At 43.2% G+C, this 19,320-nt stretch overlaps 1 protein-coding gene across 14 annotated transcripts in view; it reads left to right on the forward strand.

The window, feature by feature from the left end:
- The window catches only part of NDST2 (N-deacetylase and N-sulfotransferase 2), a 211,608-nt gene that overhangs the window by 83,116 nt on the left and 109,172 nt on the right, over positions 1-19,320 (forward strand). For 2 of the 14 annotated variants that reach the window (XM_077346226.1, XM_077346228.1), the window contains exon 1: positions 7,447-7,692. The exons of the other annotated variants lie outside the window; for them this stretch is intronic. The gene's annotated coding sequence lies outside the window, so the exon portion shown is untranslated. Of the gene's footprint in view, positions 1-7,446; positions 7,693-19,320 lie in introns of those variants that run through there. 14 annotated transcript variants of the gene reach the window in all.

Raw genomic sequence — 19,320 nt, forward strand, 5'->3', positions numbered from 1 at the left:
GCTCTAGCAGGGATCTGGCACATATGCTAATTTTCCCACTTAGGATGTCACATGTACTTAGGTCGCTTCCCCCCTTTCTCTCAGTACCTTTTTTCCCCTCTTGAATGGTAAACATGTTTTTCCTTATTCTGTGCTCATTCAACTTGATATTATTACGTTGGAAGCGATATGCCTCTGCTGGTTTGAACTATATGGTAGCTAACTACAAAGTTATCATGATGGAATACCAGGTCTTTTTTTGGGAGATCTTGTCACAATACATAGATGAACTCCCAGGCTGATCCAAAGTGAAGCTATAAAGGTCTCCAAATAGGAGATCAGTACCCAGAAGCATTTGGTGGAGGTGGCTGCAATATTGCACTGAATATTATGTTGAATCATAGAGTTGGAAGGGACCTCCTGGGTCATCTAGTCCAACCCCCTGTACTTTGCAGGACACTCACAACCCTATCACTCATCCGCTGTAACCTGCTACCCCCTTGAACCTTCACAGAATCAGCCTCTCCATCAGATGGCTATTTCCAAAGATGGAGAATCCACCACCTCCTGAGGAAGCCTGTTCCACTGAGAAATCGCTTTAACTGTCAGGAACTCCTTCCGGATGTTTAAACGAAATTTCTTTTGAAGTCATTCCATCATATTGGTTCTGGTCTGTCCCTCTGGGGCAAGAGAGAACAGCTCTGCTCCATCCTCTACATGGCAGCCTTTTAAATACTTGAAGATGGTTATCTGATTCCCTCTCTTGGTCTCCAAACCCCTCACCATCTTTGTTGTCCTCCTCTGGACATGCTCCAGTTTGTCTACATCTCTCTTCCACTGTGGCACCCAAAACTGAACACAGTACTCCAAGTGAGGCTGAACCAGAGCAGAATAAAGCAGTATCATCAACCTCCCGTGATTTGGACACGATACTCTGTTTGATACGGTCCAAAATCCCATTTGCCTTTTTAGCCACTGAGTCACATTGCTGACTCATGTTCAGTGTATGGTCTAGATCCTTTTCACACATACTACTTCCAGGACAAGTCTCCCCCATCCTATATTGGTATATATGGTTTTTCTTACCTAAATTCACAACTGTACATTCGTCCGTATTGAATTTTATTTTATTTAGTTTAATCCATTTCTCGAGCCTATCAAGATGATCCTGTATTCTGATTCTTCTGTTGTGTTTGCTACTCCTCCTAGTTTAGTATCGTCTGGCAATTTAATAAGTACACCCTCTGATGAGGTGCCATTCATCTTCTGTTTTCTAGTGCAGCCCCACACTGGGACTGTGCTTGTGCAGGCCAGTCATGGGCGATTCTTTCCTAGCTTCTAAGCTCCCGATAAACATGGAGACACCCTGCCACTTGAATACAGCTCATGCACAGTCTTTTCGTGTTCTGAACATCATGTGTGGGTGCACCCCTCTCCTTCAGTTCCTCTTTTGGAAGAATTCTTCTTTCAGCCATTATTTTAAGGCTTGTGGTTCCTGATGGATAGGGGAGTGGTTAGAAAACCGCATCCAATGGTATTACATCAACTTGGAGGTTGATGAGCAGTGGAGTGACACAGGACTCAGTACTTGGTCCAGTGCTTTTCATGATTTTTATCTATCATCTGGATGAGGGTGTGAAGAGACTCCTCATTAAATTTACAGATGACACCAAAGTAGGAGGTGTAGCGAACACCCTGGAAGAGATAGAGTTCAGTGAGATCTGAACATGCTGGAAATAAGAACAAGATGCAATTCAAAAAGGAGAAATGTGAGTTCTACATCTGGGTCACAAAAATGAGAAGCACGCATACCAGATAGGAGATTCTGGGTAGCAGTATGTGTAAATGAGATCTTGGGGTACTTGTGGACTGTACATAAGCAGGCAGTGAGATGCAGTGGTAAAGAAGGTGAATGCATTATTGGGCTGTATCAACAGAGACATCCCATCAAAACTGTAAGATGGCATAGTCCCACTGTAAACCGCATTGGTCACACTGCATCTGGAATTCTGGAGGCTTCACTTCAAAAAAGATGTGGACAAAATTGAGAGGGTTCAGAAGATAGTATATGTTGTTCATCCAGATTCTTCAGTGGAGGCATATATCTCTCCCTCCTTTGCTGCTGGGGACAACTGCTCTATGGCAGTGAAGAGATGGCTGAGGAAGTAGCTCTCTCCCTGCCTCCATCATGTGACCATTTAGGCAGAAAAGTTTTTGCTCTTGGCTCTTGTAGGGCAGTGGGAACGCTCACAGCTGGAAGCTTGTGGTTTGATTCTCCATATCTGGCCTGAATGTGCACATCTGGTGTCTGAATACATGATATGTACAAGTGTAACCCTGTTTTACAGCTGCTTTGAATCTGACTATACTATATGGCTATACATGCAACTAGAGTTTGAATGCATCATGGCAGTATATACTGGATGGAAATTTTTAGCGCTGGAGCCCTAAGTCCCAGTCTTAATTGGAATAGTGAGATTTGAGTCCAGTAAAAGCAACATAGAAAACAACAAGAATTTCAAATATTAAGCTTTTTTGAGTCATAGACTCATAAGGTTGGAGGGGAAACTAACAACTACCTGTCCACTCATAGTGCCCCCAATTGCATGCCCCTCATCAGAGTCTCCTTTCATCTGACTCTCAAAAAGTCATGCCCCCAAACTCTTGTTGGTCTCTGAGGTGTTCCTGGACCCAAATCCTACAGTCCTACTCCTATAATTGAGTGGAGGATATATTTTCATGGGCTTATGCTGCTTCATAGTTCTTACATTACTTATTTATTAGGGTCCTTTGTTATAACACTTGTCTTCCATTGAAAACATAGTGACTTAATACCCCCCTCCCCCAGTTTAAACAAGCAAGGCACAATATCAATAAACAAAGCAAATGGTCCCCTAAATCTCCATTGGGGTGCAAAGCCAAGAGCTCTTCCCAAAGGCTACGAAGCCAAGAGCCATTTGGCTGTTACAAAAAGTTTACACCTATGCTTCCTCCAAGGGAAGTTTACACCTATGCTTCCTCCAAGGGAAGTTTACACCTATGCTTCCTCATACAATTGGAGGGAAACCAGCAGTTAGGCTGAATCTTACACACCTCTTCTAAGTGTGTGGTCATGGCTGGGCTTCAAGGACCTGCACTTAAAGCTCAGGATTTGTTTTCAAGGAAAAGAAGCGCGTTGTGTAGAAAGCTTGCCATTCATAGCGATGATGACATTGTAGGAATTTTAAAAAATATGCAAAGATAAGAATGGTTTTCTTGAGTTTTTCCCTCTCGCTTCCCACTTGTACTTTGCCAAGTGTGATAGAATGCTGTGGGAATAGTGTTTTAGATTCATGAACACTGATCTGAATTCAGCCATGGATCACTGTTTCTCAGCATCAGTTCTCCATTAAACTATCAGAGGAGATGGAGCAAAGAATCCAGTTTGGCTATAAATTTAAATGGGAGGAAAATGCATCAGTCTGGCTTTGCAGAGATTTCCTTATCATCCCTCCCATCCACACTCAAGACATGCGTAAGTTTGTATATGTAACAAAAGTTAGGTCCTGATATTGATGACGTTCCAAGTAAAACAGACTAACCTAACATGCTTCACATTTCTGCATCACCTTTTTTCTGAACTACTACATGAAGCACGATAACTTGGTCAGAAATTGATTGGCCTTCAGAAAAGCTTTCCAGTTGTAGCCAGGTTGTATCAAAAGGGCTTATGTTCCTATAACAAATTTTTCACCTGAACTCTGTGTAAATCAGCTTTGAGTCCAAGTGAGAAAGGCAGTTATATAAAATAACAAATAAAAATAAAATAAGTGTTAATGGAAAGAATCTTGCTGTGTGGCAGGTTTCATCCTCATGTGTTAAAGCCAATCGGCGTTTCAGCCAGATAGAAGCTGTACTTTGGCTTACTCAACAGATGAGGCTGTCCCCTGCAAGGGAGGGGCCTGCAACCGTTTCTGTCTGTTGCCACATGTGGTAAAATGGCAAGCGAAACTACTCAAAACTACTTTGGCACCCTGTTGAGTCAGGAAGGAATTTTCTCCAGCACCGGGCTCCTGGAGGATTTTTGCCTTCCTCTGGGCATAGAACAAGGGATACTGGGGGAGTGTGTGGGGGTTAGTTGTAAATTTCCTACATTGTGCAGGGATTGGACTAGATGACCCTGGGTTCCCTTCAAATTCTGTGTTTATTTTTATGACTCCCTTGCAATTTGCTCAGAATTACCTTCCAACCCTTATATCCATTTTGTTACAGTTGGAAAAAAATACAATTCAGAACCAGTTCCTTCCATCAAAGAATCATAGAATTGGAAGGAGCCATACTGGCCATCTAGTCCAACCCCCTGCTCAACGCAGGATCAGCCCAAATCATCCTTAAGTATCCAAAAAAAGTGTTTATCCAACCTTTGCTTGAAGACTGCCAGTGAGGGGAAGCTAACCACCTCCTTAGGCAGCCTATTCCACTGCTGAACTACTCTGACTGTGATTTTTCCCCCCTGATATCTGGCCTGATATCAGATCACCCAGATATCTAGCCTATATCATTGTATTTGTAATTTAAACCCATTACTGCGTGTCCTTTCCTCGGCAGCCAATAGGAACAGCATCCTGCCCTCCTCCAAATGACAACCTTTCAAATACTTAAAGAGGGCTATCATGTCCCCTCTCAACCTCCTTTTCTCCAGGCTGAACATTCCCAAGTCCCTCAACCTATCTTCATAGGGCTTGGTCCCTTGGCCCCAGATCATCCTCGTCGCTCTCCTCTGTACCCTTTCAATTTTATCTACGTCCTTCTTGAAGTGAGGCCTTCAGAACTGCATACAGTACGCCAGGTGTGGTCTGTCCAGTGCCGTATACAATGGGACTATGACATCTTGTGATTTTGATGTGATGCCCCTGTTGATACAGCCCAAAATGGCATTTGCCTTTTTTATTGCTGCATCACACTTCCTGCTCATGTTTAGCTTACAATCCACAAGTACCCCAAGGTCTCGTTCACACACAGTGTTACCTAGAAGCGTATCCCCCATCCAGTAGGCGTGCTTTTCATTTTTCTGACCCAGATGCAGAACTTTACACTTTATTAAATTGCATCTTGTTCTCATTTGCCCATTTTCCCTTTGTGTTCAGATCTCATTGAACTCCGTCTCTATCTTCTGGAGTATTTGCCAGTCCTCTCAATTTGGTATCGTCTGCAAACTTGATGAGTAGTCCTTCTACCCCCTCATCTAGATCATTAATAAATATGTTAAAAAGTACCAGACCGAGCACCGAGCCCTGAGGTACCCCGCTACTCACCTCTGTTTATAACAGATTAAAACATTGCAAAGTATTGTTTGATCTAATGGCTCCTGTGTCATGCCTCTACTGAAGTTTATGAGATTTTATTAAGTAAATAATTTTATTTATTTAATAGGGTTTTATTGAGAGTATTTGCCAGTCCTCCCAATTTGGTGTCATCTGCAAACTTGATGAGTAGTCCCTCCACCCCCTCATCTAGATCACCCAGACACTATCCTTTGGCTAGTGCAGTGAAGGTGCTCTGGACTTATTTCACACTAGTAAGCAAGCCCGCTATACGTACAATACAGTGGGCGCTAGCGGGGCAGCGCGCGGCCGGCAAGTCTGCAGGCGCCACTCGACGCATCAGGCTGCCGGCAAGGGAGCAACTGCGAGCCGCGCTGTGCGCGGCTCGCAATTGCTCCCTTGGAGGCGGGGCGGCAATCGGAGAGGGCAATCGGCAGGCGCTTTGTGCCTGCCGATTGGCCCTGCCGATGGTCTGTCCGGAGGAAGGGGCCAATCGGCGCCCTTCCTCATCCCGGACAGAGCCTGCCCTAACTCCTCCCCCCAGGCCCTTACGGCTTTATTTAGTCCACGGCGCCGCGGGCGGGGTTAAGATGAGCTTATGGTGTGGCCTTTAGTATAAGATTACCAGATTTTAACATTGGTAAAGCAGGACACCATTGACTGGGGGGGGGGGGTTCTTGATTAAAAATATGGTCTATGTGGGGCATTCATAGAATGCATAGAACAGAAAAATAGTATTGTAATATATATATATTTTTACTTGCAACTTAAGTACAATTTGCCAGGTGCACCCAGATGTCCTTCCAAAAGTGGGACAATCTGGTCACCTTACTTTAGTACACTCCTCTTCCAGTCGCTTGCATTGTTGCGCCTAATATCTTGTCTAGCAGCACGTTGAAAATCTGCATTTTGCCTCCTAAATTCATTTCTCATGCCAGCAGCTTTTGCTGCTCTTTGTTTTTCAGCAATTTTGATGGTGTCAGATGGTAAGCAATTGCATCTCCTTTCCGGCTTTTTGTATGGTATATGTTCTTAAGCAGCTTCTATGATATTAGACTGAAATTCTTGCCACAATTCCTCAGGTAGCTTCTCAGTAGTATCAAGCAGTTCAAATTTGTTCTTCACTTCTATGGCATATGTTGGCAGAATCTTGGTGACATCAAACTTCTTTGGGGGTACATTTTTCTTGATATTACATAATCTGACTTTCAACTTGGTCACCAACAGTTTGTGATCAGAGCCACAGTCTGCTCCAGGAAATGTTTTTACTTGTAGAGCGGAGCTCCTCCATCTCTGACTGCAAGGGATAAAATCGATCTGATTACTGTGTATGCCATCTGGAGATGGCCATGTGTATAAACGGCATTTTGTTATTCACAGAGGGTGTTAGTGATAGTTTGTTTTCTTGACAGAACTGGATAAGTCTGTCATCAGCTTCATTTCGCTCACCTAGTCCAAACCTACTGCAGATGCCCTGTTCTTTTTGATTTCCAACTTTGGGATTGAAATCCCCAATAATGTCCCTTTGAGGGACCTGTTTAATTGTCTCATGCACTTTCTCATAGAAATCTTCGATTTCATTTTCATCAGCAGCCGTGGTTAGTGCATACACTTGTACAACAGTTGTGTTCATTGGCTTTCCCCAAATTCGGATGGCCATAATTCAGTCACTTACCTCAGCAATTGGCCTGCGGGCTGTGAGCTCTGCAGTTCACCCCCTCACCACGTTGAGGAATACAGTAGGACAGGGGTAGTCAAACTGCAGCCCTCCAGATGTCCGTGGACTACAATTCCCAGGAGCCCCTGCCAGTGAATGCTGGCAGGGGCTCCTGGGAATTGTAGTCCACAGACATCTGGAGGGCCGCAGTTTGACTACCCCTGCAGTAGGGCATCAAGGGGGAGTGATGGAAGGCTTCTGTCTTTTTCTAAATGCTGCTTTCCCCAGACCAGCTTTTAATGTGCCCCTTTTGCACTCTTCCCGTCCTCCTCCCCTCACTGGTTGCCATGGAGAATGAAATGCTGGCTTTATTCAAGCCGCTGGTTGAATAGACTTCGAGGGTGATGGATGGTGAGGATCTCTGATCCCTCCCCCTCTCTCTTTCTCCAAACACCGCCCCCGCCTGGTTCTTGACATTTCACTTGCCAGAGAATGGCTGTCACTAAGAGGAGCCTGAAAGGGAGGCTGGCGGAGTCCTGCTGAGATGCTCTTTCAGTTTTGCGGATGAGATCAGCAGCCGTGAGAAGGTCTCTTGGACTTATCCACAAAGCAGCATCGGCAAGAGAGTCAACCAAAGTATGAATGCTCACTTGGGCTTCTGTGCCTTCTGGTTCCCAACTGCAGTTCTCCAGGGAGGTACAGACCCCCCTCCATTCCTTGCTTCTCAGGAGGGGATGCGGATTAAAAGAACAGGTGAGCCATTCTGAGTCTGAGTAATGAGATGTATTGTGTCCTCTTTTTTGGCAGCAGAGCTGAAGCTATCGTTGGACAGCAACTATTCTTATGAATACCAAGAGTTGCCTATTACTTTAATTGTTTTTGTCTTCAGAATGCTTCAGGCTTCTTAGGGTGCTTACCGTTTTCCCATTCCAATTGTGTGATTTAAGATTGTAGCTGGGTAGCTCTTACTCTAGAGATGAGGTTCAGATTAAATTGCTTAGCACAAATCAAAAGCTATCTGAAAATCCAGGATCTTACTTGTGATAGTTTTGTAGTGCTGCTGAGCAAATAACTGCCACATATGGAGTTATAATCTTGCTGAGATGCAAAGAAAACATGTTTGAGAGATATGACTGGCAGTTATTCTTATTGGAGATACTGATTTGCCATTCTCCCAAGGAGTTCAGGGTAGCCCCTGTGGGGCCCTCTCTCTTCAACCTCAAATAGTCTGGTGAAGTAGGTGAGCCTGCAGGCATCTGGCTCAAGGTCATCCCAGCCAAATAGAGACTTGACCTGGATCTCTCTTGTCCTAGACTGAGATTCTGATCATAACCTCATGCCAGTTCTCTAAGCAAACATTTACCTCTCTTCAGCTGTCAAATGGGTGAACATCTCTGTTTTGTGGCAATATAGAGATGGGTAAGGAAGAGTGATTAAGATCACTCATATTATTCCCACCTGTCCCCAGGGTTTGATTCTTCCTAGCCTCTCAAGCCCTCTTGCACCTTGGATGTTTTCTTACCAGTGCAGATAGTCTCCCAATTTGCTGTCATAGGGCTGTGGCTGCTTCCTGAGATTTACAGGAGGTTTATGTGGCCAAAGATGGAGCTGAACTTTGTTTGGTGCTCCTGAGGGATTCTCCCATTGCACTATTTGTGTCTGCTGGAAAGGATGGTGTTCTATTTTATACACGGCTGATCTAATTTTATGAACATATTGAGCTGACTGGAAAAATTTCTCTTCTCCTGTCTGCAGTTGTTTGGCTCTGTTTCCACCGGATTTATCAGACAGGGTTAGGTAGAATGACAGAGCGATCCAGAGGGAGACACCCTCATGCTGAGTTCAGGAAACTCTGGTGGGAAACTGGAGACGAAGGGCTCGGGCTGAAGCTTCCTCTGTGGATTTGTGACAGTCTCTGTTGGGATGGTGCTTTCAGTACAGAACAGGATGAACCAGCGCTTCAGTCTGCTCTGAGAACATTGATCTACTGACTTCTCTCCTCCTTTCTGTACCTACTGTTTCTCTGTTTCCTTTTAAGGGAGAATGGTTTTGGATTCTAGGCCCACATTTGTTTCTCACCTTTTCACTTTCAGAGAGAACGTAATCTATTTTTACCCAATCTTTTTGGCTCTGATTTTCTGCAGGCAGTTGGAATTGCCAGGGTTTAAAAATGTTGAACTGCTTCACTTGCTTATTTTTTCCATGGAAGTTGCTCTGACTGTCTTTAACAGTTGTTCTGGTCCGTGGAGAGCAGCATCTAGAAGCTGGGTTCCATGTATAAGCCAGCACTACTTTGCCACTCCATCCTGCAAGCCCTCGGTCTAAATTCTGGTCCAGTTCTCTGTGTCAATTGGCCTTAGCATTTAACTGTGATTGACTTGTCTGGAGCTGTGTTGTCTGTATGAAATGGTGAAACAGAAGCCTATCTTTGTCTAATAAATGTTCTACCAACAAAAGCATGTCCTTCATTTAGAATTTCATATATTTTCTAATTTGCATAATCTGTTTTGCTTGTTACACTTTCTATTCTAAACTATTTTGAATGAACAAATAGAAAATATGCTGAGCTCCATAGAGCTCCATAAGGAGCTTGACAGAATGTTTAGCTGTTTTCTTCGGAAAGTAGACATGCTCTTTCCTTGCTCTGTGAGGCTTTCCCTCTCAGTTTCAGCAAATGGCTTCCAGGCAACTGTTGCTCAAGGCAAGAACATAAGAAGAGACCTGCTAGATTAGAACAATGGTCCATCTAATCTCACATAGTGATCAGCCAGTTCTTAAGAATGTACAGCAATATAGAGGTTACCTTCCCCTGACATGGCTTCCTGGCCCTAGTGCCTCTGAATGTGGAGGTTCCCACTACCATTGGTAGACTGATCCTCCATGAATCTGTGTAATCCTCCTTTAAAGCTTTTTATTCCTGTGGCCATCACTGCATCCTCTGGCAGCAAATTCTATGCTAAAGCCTTGAACTGTGGCAAGTTCTTAAAGAGATGGGAATACCAGAGCATCTTATTTGTCTCTCTTTTTTTTTATAAGATTTTTATTTTTATTTTCCAGAATTAAAGATAGTGAAATACATGCATTCTACATTGTTAGTACAGAAAAAAGAAGGGTTATGCTCTTCATTTAATACATTTAGTTCCCCATTTCAATCCCTTTTGTATTATTTTCTTAAATAGTTCAGGTAAGGGCCCCATTGTTCTTCCGTTAACTATTAGTGTCAGTTTAGCCATCTTGGCAAAGTCAGCTAGTTTATTCAGCCAGTCTTCTATCGAGGGTAGTTCTTGCGTTTTCCATTTCTTGGCCAATTCTAGTCTTGCTGCCATCGTCGCATAGAAGAAAAAACTTTGTGTGTGGGTTGGGAGGCACTGCGGAGGAACACTTAATAACATAGCTTCAGCTTTCATAGGAAATCTAAGACCCCACATTATTAATATGTATTTTTGCCCAAAACTTATAAACTTTTTCACATCTCCACCACATATGAAAAAAAGCCTACTTTATCATCACATTTCCAACATTTGTTGTTACAATTTTTGGCAATTTTAGCAATCACTTTTGGTGTTACATACCACCTATAAAACATTTTATACCAATTTTCTTTAAGTATTTGACTATTAGTATACTTTGGTATTCTAGACCATACTAACTCCCATTGTTCCATTGTCACATTAGTCTCAATATTTTGCATCCATTTGATCATACATGGCTTAACCCGTTCCATTTCTGTCTCATACCTTAATAACAATTTATATATTTGGCCCTGTAAATGTGGTTTATCTTGGATTACTAAGTTTTCAAACTCTGGTATTGGAGCCTCTAGATTTAACGGTTGCTGAAACTCTGCTTTGAATCTAGATATTAGTTGGTTGTACTGTAACCATTGAATTTCTACTCCTTCTTTCTTTATTGTTTGTATATCCTTGAACTTGCCAGTCTTCGATATTAAGTCTTTGTACTGTAGACAAGTCAACCTTTTCTGTTGAGCTTTCCCAAAATATGCCTCAATTGGCGATTTCAATATTGATGGTGCTGGGGATAGTCTCTTATTGTATCTTGACCATATGTTCAAGAGCCCACTAATCCAGGTGTTTGCTACTGCTTTTTGTTTTTGTTTTCCTGCTGGCCATAGTCTTTCATGGAAACTGTTACCCATGGTTTTTCTTTCAAATACCAATTCTCTTGAGTGCGGTTCCCGAATCCAGTCCACTATGTATGTAAGTGCTGCTGCGTCTTTGTATAGTTTTAGATTAGGAACACCTTGGCCTCCTCTCTCGTTCACATCTTGAAGTATTTTAAAAGCAACTCTTGGCCTTTTTCCACTCCAGATAAATTTGTTGATCACTGATTGCCATTTTCTTAGCGTTTTCTCCTGGATCACTATTGGTAACATTTGGAACAAAAAGTTAAATTTGGGCAACAAGTTCATCTTGACCATGGCCATTCGAGCCAACCAGGACAGTTTTGACTCGTTCCACCTTTTGATATCCAGTTGCATATTCCATAGTCTTTCATAGTTACCAGTGAAGAGTTCTTGGAAGTCTTTGTCTAGGTAGATTCCCAGTTATTTCACCCATTTGGGATTTGTCTCACATCCGGTTCTTCGGTTGATATTTTGCACGTCAAGATCTGTGGTTCCCTGTAAAACGATTTTTGTTTTATCCTTATTTATTCTGTACCCTGAATAATGCCCAAAGTCTTTCAGTAGTTCCAGGAGAGGGGGAATTGACGCTTTTGGGTTCATAACAGTACACACTACATCATTAGCATAACATTTTAATTTAAATTCCTGATCATCGATTTTGATTCCCATGATCTCCTCTGTAGCTCTTATCTTAGTTGTCAGCATTTCTAGTACCAGATTGAATAACAATGGAGACAAAGAGCATCCTTGTCTGGTACCTTTACCTATTTTAATGGATTGTTTTGTGAGCATTCCATTTATTAAAATTCTAGCTTCTTGTTCAGAGTATATTTGTCTGATGAATTCCAGGAAAGTACCACCACAATCGGTTGCTTTCAGTGTTTCAAACAGGAAGTCCCAACTAACGTTGTCAAAAGCTTTCTCCGCGTCCAGGAATATGAAAGCGGCCTGCAACTTTTCTTTACGCACGTAGTCTGCCACATTCAAAACGAATCTTATGTTGTTCCTCATTAATCTTCTTGGCATAAATCCAGTTTGATCTTGGTGTATAACGTCTCCGATACATTTTTTCAGTCTTTCTGCTAAGATATTTGCCAAAATTTTATAGTCCACGTTTAAGCAGAGAGATTGGTCTATACGAGTTGGGTGAGTTCATATCTCCTCCTTCTTTATGAATAAGTGTTATTGAGGCCTGTTGCCATGATTTTGGGAGGGATTTTCCAGGATTGTCTATAATCTCATTCAATAGTTGAAGTAAATGTGGAGAGACAACATGGCTCATCTTCTTGTAATATATTGCACTCAGTCCATCCGGCCCTGGGGTTTTTTGGGCTTTTGTTGCCATTATTGCATCATTTATTTCTTGCATTGTAATTCTTTGATTGAGAATTTTTCTGTGATGGTCTGTGAATTTGCTCATTGATATTTTTTGACAGAATGTTCCAGGGTCTATATTTTGTTCCTTTTTTGTATATATATTCTGAAAAAATTGGGTAAGACATGAATGAATTTCTGCTTCATTATCATAATTCAGGCCTTCATGTGATAACTTTGTGATGCTATGCTTCTGATAGCTCTTCCGCAGTCTTTGAGCTAGCCATCTCCCCAGTTTATCTGCCTATTCAAAGTTTTTTTGGTTGAGATAATCAAGTTTCTTCCTCATTTCCTCCGCCTCTAGGTTGTTTCTCTTTATTCTTAATAATTTTATTTGTTTTGTTAATCCTCTAGTTTGATGTTCTTGGTGTTGCTTTTCTGTCTGTTGCAGTTTTTCTTTTATTTCACTCAGAGTCTTTTCCTTTCTTTTTCTTATTGTAGTGTTAAGTCGCAAAAGTGTGTCTCTCATATATGCTTTACTGGCGTCCCACACCGTGGCCAATGAAGAGTCTGGGGTGACATTTAGTTGGAAGAACTCTTGTAGACTTGCTTCACAAATCTGCTGGACCTTTGGGTCCTCCAGAAGATAATTATTCATTTTCCACCTTCTTATTCCGACTCTTTTCACACATAGCTCTATTTGTAATGGGTTGTGGTCTGCAAAGGTGTTTGGTAGTATCTCTGAAGTTCTCAGTTTGTGTAACATTTGTTTTGACGCCCAACATTGATCCAGTCTTGAGTAAGCATCATGTCTGTTTGAATAGAAAGTATATTGGCGCGATTTTGGATGATGTTCTCTCCAGACGTCCACTAGAGCCAAGTATTTGAAGTTAGATCTTGCAGAGGGTGGAAATGTTGAGCCTGTTTTCCTTGAAGATTTGTCCCAATATAGGTCTTGGACTGCATTAAAGTCTCCGATTATCATTACCTCGTTTTCCAATAAATCCGAATTGGACAAGAAAAAATCCCTATAAAACGTCTCTTTGGCATTATTTGGCGCATATAGATTCACCAAGACAAAATTTTGACCGTCAGGGAGCTTAATCCTTAGGATAGAAAAGCGTCCGTCTGGGTCCTCGGATATAATCTTCGCATTTATATTGGGGTTTACAATATACGTCACCACCCCTCTTTTCTTTTCCTTTGCTGATACAATCCATTCTTTCCCTAGACTTTTGTTTTTCAATAAGTTTTCTTTGTGCAATATGGGTTTCTTGTAAACATATCACATTTTAGTTTCCGTAATTGATTGAAAACTTTCGATCTTTTATTCGGTGAATTTAATCCATTAACATTAACAGAAACTATCTTCAGAAGCTCCATTTTTACTTTCTGGTCCCAGCACCTTTTCTTGCTACTCCCTTGTGTTCTTGTTGGCTTGACTGTTTCTCTGTTCTTCTGCCAACGCAGAGCCTTCGGCTAGGGTATCCGCTAATTCTTGTGCTTGTTGTAGTGTTTTTATGATCCTTCTTCCTGTTGGTAAGATAACTTCCAATGCGAATGGAATTTTCCAGAAGTATCTAATGTTTTGTCCAATCAGAATTTGCCGTAGGAAGTGAAATTGTGCCCTTTTTTGTAGTATCTCTGATGGCAAGCCTTGAAAGATCTTAACTTCTTGGTCTTCCAGGGTGAATGGATCTTCTCTATGCTTTCCTTGGAGTGCGTTCTTTACTGACTTAGATTTGAAACCAACGAGAATGTCTCTTGGCTGGTTGTTTCTCTTGGCTGCTCTAGAATTTACTCTGTAAGCTTTCTCAATTTTCACCTCTTCTTCCTCCAAGTATGCACCGATCGACTCAGTAAGTTCTTTCTTTAAATCTTCCTTGCCAAAAGATTCCGGGGCCCCTCTGATCTTCACGTTCCTACTTCTCACTTCTGACTGCAGAATTTCAAACTTGTCATCTGCTCCTGTTCTCCAGCCTTCCAGTTTTTCAATTTTAGCGTTATGTTCTTTTAGTTGTTTTATATTTCCTTCTACAAGTGTTTTTATTCCATCTATACTATCTGTGAGTTCTTTCTTAATGTCTTGTATTTCTTTGGAGAGTTCTTTAGATTGTTTTTTTAGTGTTTCATCCGTGTAAGCTTTTATCTCCTTGCTTTGTTTCTCCAGGAGGCGGGCTATTTTTTCCATATCTAGGCTTTCTTCTTCTGAGGTTTCTTCCAATTCTTCTAGGTCTTGTTGTTGCCGTTTCAATCTTTCTAGTTCTTTTTCTTTTTCCTTAATTTTCTTTGCTTTGGCAGCTGTTGACATATCCTTCTTTCTTCTCCAGAAGGCTGTCACATCAACCTTTAATTTCTTTTTTGGTGATCTATCAGCTTTGGGGAGTTGTCTATCTTTTTTTCCAGACATACATTGAATACAGATTATATTAGTCAACAAGTGGTTATATCACCTGGTATATGTCGCTCTTAAAACTCTGTTATTACAAAACACTATTAAATCAACATATATACCGGTATACCCAATATACTTTATAGCCAAGTTATAAAAAATAGTTACACCAGTGTTCTACCCTCCAATTCTGCAGTGTCTCCTTGATGTTCTGGCTTTACTCCGCTTCGCTTCTTCGACCCTTCTTGTCTACAACATCTCAACAGCAACAGATGGGGGGCTTGTCCAGGTTATCTGCACCTGCACCTTAACCTGTTAGGCGCCTCTAGAAGCAGAAAGAGATGAAGAGATAAAGGTGTGTTAGATATGGTTTGAGAGCAAAAAGGAGAAAAAAGAGGGTGGGGGGGGGGAAGAAAAAAAAGAAAAAAGTAAATCCGGGGCAAAAAGGTTTAAAAAGAAAAAGAATAATAATGGAAAAAAGGTGATTAAAAATAGAATAAAAATACTGATAAAAAGAAAAAAATATGTCCTTTTGTCCACCAGATGGCAGCAAAGTCTTGATAATCTATCAGTCTCTCCTCATAAAACTCAGAGTCCTGGGAGATCAGCCCCCCAAAAAAGAGATACAGAATGGGACAGAGCAAAACAGAGAAAAAAGACCAAGGATAGCACTCCAGATAGAATTTTGTCTCTTTGCACAATCTAGTCCCTGTAGCTGTCAATGGGAAACCGAAACTATTTTCTTCACCAGCTATCATCCGTCGCTTTAATGACCTGTTGAAACTTTTCCAAGCCTGAGTTCTCGTTCTGGCAAACAACTCTCGCGAGATCCTTGTATCTGCTTTTCAATCTCCGGTTTATAAACAGTGGTGAGGTGATGTTCTGGCTATCTTAACTCCTTTCTCTACCTTCTCCCACTTATCTTCCTGTCACTCTAGCTTGCTTAGGTTAAAGAAAGCAGCTTTCCACGCCGAGAGTTTGTTCCAGGGGAGAAGGTGCCGGGGGAAACCCCCACTCACTGTTTGTAGGCTCGATCTGATGTCTGCCAGTTGTTTTCACTCCGGAGTTGTGATGAGTCGAAAGTCTTGCAGGGAGGTATCCAATTAGCTTTGTAGATTAAAATAAGAGCTTTGTAGATTGCGGAGTTGAAGGGAAAGAAAAAAGTTTTAAAATGGCGAACGGCACTTACTGGACCCTGTGCACACTGAGCTTGCGATCCATGGAATATTAATTTCCCTGCGGAACAGAGAGGCCCCAGAGATTCACAAGGAATTCCTGAGTAGATAGTAGGTGGGTTAGCATACTCCAAACCCGATTCTGTCAATCACAGAAGCGATTGACCCTCAGTGGAACAGGAGCTCGAAGTATTCGAGCTATCCAAGTGCCATGTCTCCGCCCACTCCTTATTTGTCTCTTGAGAAACCTATATGCAGGTCAAGAAGCAACAGTGAGAACCGGGCATGGAATTACTGATTGGTTCAAAATTGAGAAAGGAGTTCGGCAAGGCTGTATACTGTCGCCTTGCCTATTTAACTTGTATGCGGAGCACATCATGAGAAAGGCGGGGTTAGATTAGTCACAAATTGGGATCAAGATTGCAGCAAGAAATATCAACAACCTCAGATATTCAGATGATACCACTCTAATGGCAGAAAGTGAAGAGGAACTAAATAGCCTGTTAATGCGGATGAAGGAGGAGAGTGCAAAAGTTGGCTTGAAACTCAACATCAAGAAAACGAAGATTATGGCATCCAGCCCTCTCAAATCCTGGCAAATAGATGGGGAAGAAATGGAGGTAGTGACAGATTTTATTTTCCTGGGCTCCAAGATCACTGCAGATGGGGACTGCAGCAAAGAAATTAAAAGACGCTTTTGCTCCTGGGGAGGAAAGCTATGGCATCCTAAAAAGCAACAAAAGTGTGTCTAGTCAAGGCTATGGTCTTCCCAGTTGCAATGTATGGCTCTGAAAGTTATACCATAAGGAAGGCCGAGTGTCAATGAATTGAGGCTTTTGAACTCTGGTGCTGGAGAAGACTCTTACGAGTCCCTTGGACTGCAAGGCGAACAAACCGGTCAGTCCTAGAGGAGATCAGCTCTGCCTGCTTCTTAGAAGGCCAGATCCTGAAGATGAAACTCAAATCCTTGGGCCACCTCATGAGAAGGAAGGACTCCCTGGAGAAGAGCCTAATTCTGGGAGCAATTGAGGGCAAAAGAAGAAGGGGATGACAGAGGTGGCTGAATGGAGTCACTGAAACAGTTGGTGCAAACTTAAATGGACTCCGGGGAATGGTAGAGGACAGCAAGGCCCATGGGGTCACAATGGGTTGGACACGACTTCGCACCTAACAACAATAACAACTACTAAGACCCCCAGATCCTTTTCACAAGTACTACTGCCAAGACAAGTCTCACCCATCTTATAGGCCCATTATGCACGGGGGGAATAGTGCACATTCGGGGTGGAATGGCGGGGACTAAAATCACCGATAACGCGCGGTGCCGGCTACAACTGGCTGCAGATTCGGTGCATGCTGCCGAAAAAGCCGCATTAGTGAAACGCAGAAGAAAGCGCAGCTTCTGGGTGACCGGGGCGCAACCAGAAGTGGCGCTGGGGTCGCCGCGTGCATAATCGGTTACTCGGGTTTTGCCGCCGTTGTGTCCCATCCCGTCCCGTGCATAAGCGATTTGCTTCGCTTCTTCCCCCGCAGCGTTTTCCATGTAACCCAAAATCGCCATTTCGGCGGCCGTGTATAATGGGCCATAATGATGCATTTGATTTTACCTACCTAAATGCAGAACTTTACATTTTTCACTATTAAAATTCATTTTAGCCCAGTTTTCCAGCCTGTTAAGATCATCCTGTATCCTGATTCTCTCTTCTGGTGAGTTTACTAACCCTCCCAGTTTAGTAACATCTGCCAATTTAATAAGCACCCCCTTTATTCCTTCATCCACATCATTTATGAATCTGTTGAACCAGTGGTCCCCAACCTTTATTAGGCTGGGGACCGGCAGGGCATCGGGCCGCGCCCGCGCGGGCCACGGCCACGCTTCTGGCCGCGCCCGTGGGCCGCGCCCGCGCATCGAGCCGCACCCGGCCGCGCCCGCGAGCTGCACCCGGGGATTGGGCCGTGCCCGGAAGCCACGCCCGCGGATCAGGCCGCGCCCGCGAGCCACGCCCGCGGATCGGGCCGCGCCCGCGAGCCACACCCGCGGATCGGGCCGCGCGGGCGCGGCCTGCACGGGCGCAGCCCGGCCCTGATTCCCTCTCCCCGCCCTCCCGCAGTAAGTAGCTTCCCGGGCCGCAAGCTTGCGGCCGGGGAAGTTTTTTACTGAGGGGGGGGGCGGGGAGAGGGAGCTGCGGCCCGGCGCCATGGCCTTCGCGGCCCGGCGCCGGGCCGCGGCCCGCAGGTTGGGGACCACTGTGTTGAACAACACAGGTCCAGGGCAGATCCCTGAGGCACTCCACTCTTCACTCCTCTTCAAGATGATGACAAACCATTTCAAGCACCCTTTGGGTGCAATCTGTCAATGAGTTCTCGACCAACCTAACAGTAATAGTATCCATACCACATTTTACCAACTTGCCTATAAGAATATAATGGGGAACCTTATCAAAAGCCTTACTGAAACCAAGGTATACAATGTCCACAGCATTCCCATGATCTAGCAAGGTAGTAACTTTCTCAAAAAAAGAGATAAGGTTAGTCTGGCATAACTTGTTCTTGATAAAGCCTTAGTCATTACAGCCATCTGCTCTAGCTGCTCAAGGGGATTGACGGTTTGATGATTTATTCTAAAATTTTGCCAGTTATAGATGTTAAGCTGATGGGTCAGTAATTACCTGGATTCTCCTTTTCCCCCTTCATGAAGATAGGGACAACATCTGCAAATTCTTTTAGGACCCTTGGATGCAATTCATCTTGCCCAGAAATTTTAATTAGCATTTAGCTGTCTATCATAGCCTCAAAATTTGTTTCCTTGATACTCACAGGCAGTTTAGGCCCCATCAGTTTCTTACATTATGTTGAAAATGAAGCTGGTAATTGAGGCTTGAGAGCAAATGAGGCGTTTCTGGGGAAGTTAGTTGAAAACTTGATGAGTAGTCCTTCCACCCCCTCATCTAGATCATTAATAAATATGTTAAAAAGTACCGGACCGAGCAGCGAGCCCTGAGGTACCCCGCTACTCACCTCCCTCCAGTCTGATGAAACACCATTGACAACAACTCTTTGAGTTCTCTAACCAATTCCCTATCCACTTAACTATCTGAAAATCCAGATTGCAGTCCTTCAACTTATCCATCAGAACATCATGGGGAACCTTGTCAAAAGCTTTACTAAAATCCAAGTAAACGACATCAACCGAATTTCCACGATCCAGCAAACCTGTCACTTGGTCAAAAAAGGAAACCAGGTTGGTCTGACAGGACCTGTTGGAGACAAATCCATGCTGACTTCCTTGGATCACCATATTGTCCTCCAGATGTTTGCAGATCGCTCCCTTTAATATCTGCTCCATTATCTTCCCC

Source organism: Paroedura picta, chromosome 7, assembly GCF_049243985.1.
Source record: "Paroedura picta isolate Pp20150507F chromosome 7, Ppicta_v3.0, whole genome shotgun sequence".
NCBI classification, from domain to species: domain Eukaryota; kingdom Metazoa; phylum Chordata; class Lepidosauria; order Squamata; family Gekkonidae; genus Paroedura; species Paroedura picta.